Here is a 6,668-nt window from a genome sequence, read left to right on the forward strand (position 1 = left end):
GTATAGGCGTTAATAATGTCAATGTGAGAAGAGCCCATAGTAAAGAACAATTCCGATCTTTTAACAGATGGCGGCCTGAAATGAACAACCTTAGTTTTTTTCACATTTACTTTTAAACGCCATTGTGCTGCCCAGCGAGAGACACAGTCTAACATACGCTGTAAGGAAATTTCGTCTGGAGCAATCAAAGCTACGTCGTCCGCGTACAGTAAAATACTTAACATATTATCGTCTACCTGAATACGAATTAGTATTATCTCCCTCAAGTCAAGTGTATCCTCAATGATACTCTCATTAATTACATGCTGCTCTTTTCCAGCCTCACGTCTTTGGAGCTGAGACAAAGAGTCCCAGTCATCATAAAGTAATTAAGGCCCAATAAAAACAATGCGCCGCCAAACCTCATACATATAATCACTGAAAGTCGTACTACAGACGGTTAATGTCAAATCACAATAAAGCATTTCAATGGCAATAACATGTTCCAGGACCATGTATTCTCTTAACACCATCGCATTTAGAAGAAATGGTCGTATAAAACAAGACAGATCTATTTAATCACAACAATATTTATGTTTTTCCCAAAAAATCACATCTAAAAAAGAGACATTAGCAAATACATGTGTATTATCATTTTTCGTCAGGATAACAAAATTTTATCTCCTTGTTACCACTTCAAGGTTCAGCTTAACACGGGTCCTCCTTTGGTCAAAAGTTCCCCCTCTAATGAGTGTGTCACGCGTTGCACACGAGTGGCGAACGGGGTGCACACCCGTGTGCAACACGTTGCACACGGGTATCACACGCGTGGCGAACGGGTTCCACATGAGTTACCAACCTGGTGCACACGGGTTGCGTAACGCGTTGCCCATGCATGTAAGGGGAATGAACTTCTAGGCAGTAGTGTAGGTACAGTATTGGTACAGGCTAGGTGCAGGCTTAGTACAGGCTGCTAGGTACATGCTTATTACAGGCTAGGTACAATCTTGGTACAGTCTTGGTGCAGGCTAGGTAGTCATGGCACAGCCTAGGTACAGTCTTGGTAGAGGCTAGGTACAGTCTTGGTAGAGGCTAGGTACAGTCTCGGCACGGGCTAGTGAAAGGCTACTTACAGGCTAGGTAAAATCTTAGTACATGCTAGTTACTGGCTAGGTACATGCTAGATACAGGCTAGGTACAGGCTTACTGCAGGCTAGTTACAGGCTTGGTACAGGTTAGTTACATGAAAGTTACTGGCTAGCTACAGGCCAGTTATTGGCTACTTTCAGGCAAGATACAGGCTAGGAATAGGCTAGGAATAGGCTAGGCACAGGCCAGGTACAGGCTAGGTACATGTTAGTCACAAAAAAAAGTAACAGGCTAGGTGCAGGCCAGGTACAGTCCAGCTACAGGCTAGGTACAGGTTAGTTAAAAGAAAGTTACAGGCTTGGTACAGGACAGGCTAGGTACAGGTTCTTTACAAAAACGTTACAGGCTAGGTACAGGCTTAGTACAGGCCAGGTACAATATTGATACAGGCTAGGTACAGTATTGGTACAGGCTAGGTACAGTATTGGTACAGACTAGCTAAAGTCTTGGTACAGTCTTGGTACAGTCTAGGTACAGGTTCGTTACAGGAAAGTTAGAGGCTAGGTACAGTCTTGGTACAGGCTAGGTTCAGTCTTGACACAGGCTAGGTACAGTCTAAGCACAGACTAGTTACTGGAATGTTACAGGCAAGGTACAGTCTTGGTACAGTCAATGTACAGGTTAGTTACAGGCTAGGTACAGTCTTGGCACAGGCTATGTACAGTCTCGGCACAGGCTATGTACAGTCTTGGTACAGGCTAGGTACAGTCTAAGCACAGACTAGTTACTGGAATGTTACAGGCAAAGTGCAGTCTTGGTACAGTCAATGTACAGGTTAGTTACAGGCTATGTACAGTCTTGGTACAGGCCAGTTACAGGAAAGTTGCAGGCTAGGTACAGTCTTGGTACAGGCTAGGTAAGTCTTAGTACAGGCTAGTTACAGTTTAGTTACAGTAAGGTTAATTGGTACAGTCTTGGTACAGGCTAGGTACAGTTTTGGTCTAGTCTAGGTACAATCTTACTACAGGCTAGTTACAGTCTTGGTACAGGCTAGTTACAGTTTAGTTACAGGAAGGTTAATTGGTACAGTCTTGGTACAGGCTAGGTACAGTTTTGGTCTAGTCTAGGTACAATCTTACTACAGGCTAGGTACAGTCTTGGTACAGGCTAGGTACAGTCTTGGTACAGGCTAGGTACAGTCTTAGTACAGGCTAGGTACAGTCTTGGTACAGGCTAGGTACAGTCTTGGTAGAGGCTAGGTACAGCCTTGGCACAGGCTATGTACAGTCTCGGCACAGGCTATGTACAGTCTTGGTACAGGCTAGGTACAGTCTAAGCACAGACTAGTTACTGGAATGTTACAGGCAAGGTACAGTCTTGGTACAGTCAATGTACAGGTTAGTTACAGGCTATTTACAGTCTTGGTACAGGCCAGTTACAGGAAAGTTGCAGGCTAGGTACAGTCTTGGTACAGGCTTGGTAAGTCTTAGTACAGGCTAGTTACAGTTTAGTTACAGTAAGGTTAATTGGTACAGTCTTGGTACAGGCTAGGTACAGTTTTGGTCTAGTCTAGGTACAATCTTACTACAGGCTAGGTACAGTCTTGGTACAGGCTAGTTACAGTTTAGTTACAGGAAGGTTAATTGGTACAGTCTTGGTACAGGCTAGGTACAGTTTTGGTCTAGTCTAGGTACAATCTTACTACAGGCTAGGTACAGTCTTGGTACATCCTTGTGGGAGGCTACGTGTCAATGTAAATCAATCTTGTGGGAGGAAAAATCAAATTATATTTTTGTTATAGCACTTTCTTAGCAAAGTACTTTTTCGGGTCCCGTCCGGGATTCGAAACCACACTTCCAGAGTAAGGCACTAAATCGACAGCTGGCGATTTGTTTCCAAACAAAGGCAGATAGCTCGAAAGGCTATAGAGTTGAGCTATGACAGTTTGGCGGTTGTGTGACGGCAACTGGCATTTCGTATTTTTTTTAAATTGTCAACTGTCGATTTCCGTTTACGTTTTATTTGGATTGCTTTGTTCTGAATATCTTCGACAAACACATAGACAAACCGGCATTTGTCCTTGTAAGTCATTTAGGTGTCGGTTTTTTATACATGTCTTTCAATGGAATGACTCCTGACTGCCTGTAAGAAGCGACCAGTGCGACTTAAATCTAGGATTGGAGACCTATTTTTTCTACTGTTAGTGTTTCTGATACGAATAGCGTCGGCACTGGGTAATGTATTGCTGTGTACTTGTTCTGGTTTACTAAATATAGGTCCTGGAACTGGTCTTCAGCAACCCATGCTTGTCGTAAGAGGCGACTCACGGAATCGGGTGGTCAGGCTCCCTGACTTGGTTTATGCATGTCATCGTGTCCAATTGAGTGGATCGATGCTCATGATGTCAATCACTGGATTGTCTGGTCTTGTCATATATCCGTAATATTTCTGAGTGCGGCGTTAAACAACAAACAAAGGAATCAAAACAACTGTCCCTGCTGCAGCTGTCATGACTAATACTCTACTGCTACTGCAGCTACAGCACCTACTACCCTTCTGCTGCTACTGCTGCTACTGCTACTCCTACTCCTACTGCTGCTGCTACTACTTCTACTACTACTACCCTACTGCTACCATTACTACTACTACTACTGCAATTGCTACTACTACTGCTGCTACAGAACCTACTATTAACGCTGCTGTTTCTACTACTACTACTACTACTACTACTACTACTACTACTACTACCCTACTGCTACTGCTACTACTACTACCCTACTGCTACTCCAACTATGGCACCTACTACTACTACCACTGCTGCAACTGCCATGACTAATACTCTACTGCTACTGCAGCTACAGCACCTACTACCCTTCTGCTGCTACTGCTGCTACTGCTACTCCTACTCCTACTGCTGCTGCTACTACTTCTACTACTACTACCCTACTGCTACCATTACTACTACTACTACTGCAATTGCTACTACTACTGCTGCTACAGAACCTACTATTAACGCTGCTGTTTCTACTACTACTACTACTACTACTACTACACTACTACCACCCTACTGCTACTTCTACTACTATTACTACTTTTACTACTACCCTACTGCTACTACTACTACTACCCTACTGCTACTCCTACTATGGCACCTACTACTACTACTACTGCTGCAACTGCCATGACTAATACTCTACTGATACTGCAGCTACAGCACGTACTACTACTACTACTACTACTACTACTGCTGCTGCTACTGTGGTTTTGCCAACATCGCACAGATAACTGTTAACTTCTGTTATGAAGGGACCTCTGCTGTTGTTTAGAATGAGCATTTCCTAACAAATATGATGTTAAGTTTTGGTTTTCAATATACTAAGCCTGTTTATAGTCGAGATGTGCCGAATTAAAGGGTGGGCTGTGTGCGGTTCTCCAAAAAAGCACAGCATTAGGTAGTCACTTCTGTTAAGGAAGGAAATTGGGTTTTGTTTAAAATGGGTTTGCTTCAAAAATATAATTTAGGATATAAGTTTTCAAGATATGAAGTGGATAGTGCAAAACCCATTTCAAGCCAAAATAGTCTATTTTCAGTCCAGATGTGGTGAATTAGATGAGTGGGCTGTGTGCGGTTCTCCAAAAAGGACAACAATAACTGGTAACTTCTCTTTGGAAAGGAACTTGGCTTTTGTGTAAAATGAGAATTTCCTGAAAAATAAAAAGTAAAGTTTTGGTTTTGAAGAAATGAAAAGGAAAGTACTAAAACACGATGCGTGCCAAAATGGTCTATTTTCAGTCGAGATGTGCTCACTTAGAATGGTGGGCTGTGTGCGGTTCTCCAAAAAAGCACAGCATTAGGCAGTAACTTCTGTTAAGGAAGGAAATTGGGTTTGTTTTATAATGGGTTTGCTTCAAAAATATAATTTAGGATATTAGTTTTCAAGATATGAAGTGGATAGTGCAAAACCCGTTTCAAGCCAAAATAGTCTATTTTCAGTCGAGATGTGGTGAATTAGATGGGTGGGCTGTGTGCTGTTCTTCAAAAAGGACAACAACAACTGGTAACTTCTCTTTGGAAAGGAACTTGGCTTTTAAGTAAAATGAGAATTTCCTGAAAAATAAAAAGTAAAGTTTTGGTTTTGAAGATATGAAATGGAAAGTACTAAAACACGATGCGTGCCAAATGGTCTATTTTCAGTCGAGATGTGCTCACTTAGAATGGTGGGCTGTGTGCGGTTCTCCAAAAAAGCACAGCATCAGGTAGTAACTTCTGTTAAGGAAGGAAATTGGGTTTTGTTTGAAATGTGTTTGCTTCAAAAATATAATTTAGTATATTAGTTTTCAAAATAAGAAGTGGATAGTGCCAAACTCGTTCAGGCCAAAATAGCCTATTTTCAGTCGAGATGTGCCGAATTAGAATGGTGGGCTGTGTGCGGTTTTAAAAAAAGCACAACTATAAATGGTAACTTCTGTTATGAAAGGAACTTGGCTTTTGTGTAAAATGAAAATTTCCTGAAAAATAAAGGAAAGTTTTGTTTTTCAAGATATGGAGTGAATAGAAATAAACCATGATGCGTGACAAAATGACATGTTTTCAGTCAAGTTGTGTCAAAATAGAATGGTGGGCTGTGTGCAGTTCTCCAAAAAGCACAACAATATCTGGCAACTTCTGTTAAGGAAGGAAAGTGGGTTTGGTTTAAAATGGCTTTGCTTCAAAAAAATAATTTAGGATATTAGTTTTCAAGATTTGAAGTGGATTATGCCAAACTATTTTCAGTCGAGATGTACTGAATTAGGAGGGTGGGCTGTGTGAGGTTATCTCAACAGCCCCCCCCCCATTAAGAACTGACGTCTGTTGGGAAAGGACCCTGACTTTCGTTTTAAATGGGTTTGCTTCAAAAATATAATTTATGATATTAGATTATAAGATCTGAAGAGGATAGTGTCAAACCCTGCTGCGTGACAAAACGGTCTGTTTTCAGTCGAGATGTGCTCAATAACACGAGTGGGCTTTTTAGGGCTCCTTAAAAAGTACAGCAATAACCGCCAACTTCTGTTTGGAAAGGACCTGTATTCTTGTTTTCAAAGAGAATTTCGTGACAAAAAACCCACATACAACTGATATCGTCATCAAGTCGAGATGGCTACCACACCAAACAAAATTAGCATACAGCGAAGTTGGCTACTCCACCCACCACTAAAATATGCATCCAGTCGAGATGGCTACCTCACCTACCACCATCAGTATACAGCGAAGTTGGCTACTCCACCCACCACTAAAATATGCATCCAGTCGAGATGGCTACCACACCTACCACCATCAGTATACAGTGAAGGTGGCTACTCCAACCGCCCCTGATATCTGCATCCAGTCGAGATGGCTACCACACCTACCACCATCAAACCTCGGCTCGAGTAGCGCACCCAAATAGCCAAAGTGAATACCCAACCCAGCACTGGAAGCTACAGTCAGTTGAGATGGCTACCACACCTAGCAACATCAGCATACAGTGAAGGTGGATACCCCGCCCACCACTGATATCTGCATCCTGTTTATGTTTCTCAGTGTTAGGGAACCTTAGCAAGGATAGGGAACCCCTTTA

Source organism: Haliotis rufescens, unplaced genomic scaffold, assembly GCF_023055435.1.
Source record: "Haliotis rufescens isolate VD_foot unplaced genomic scaffold, xgHalRufe1.0.p SCAF_135, whole genome shotgun sequence".
NCBI classification, from domain to species: domain Eukaryota; kingdom Metazoa; phylum Mollusca; class Gastropoda; order Lepetellida; family Haliotidae; genus Haliotis; species Haliotis rufescens.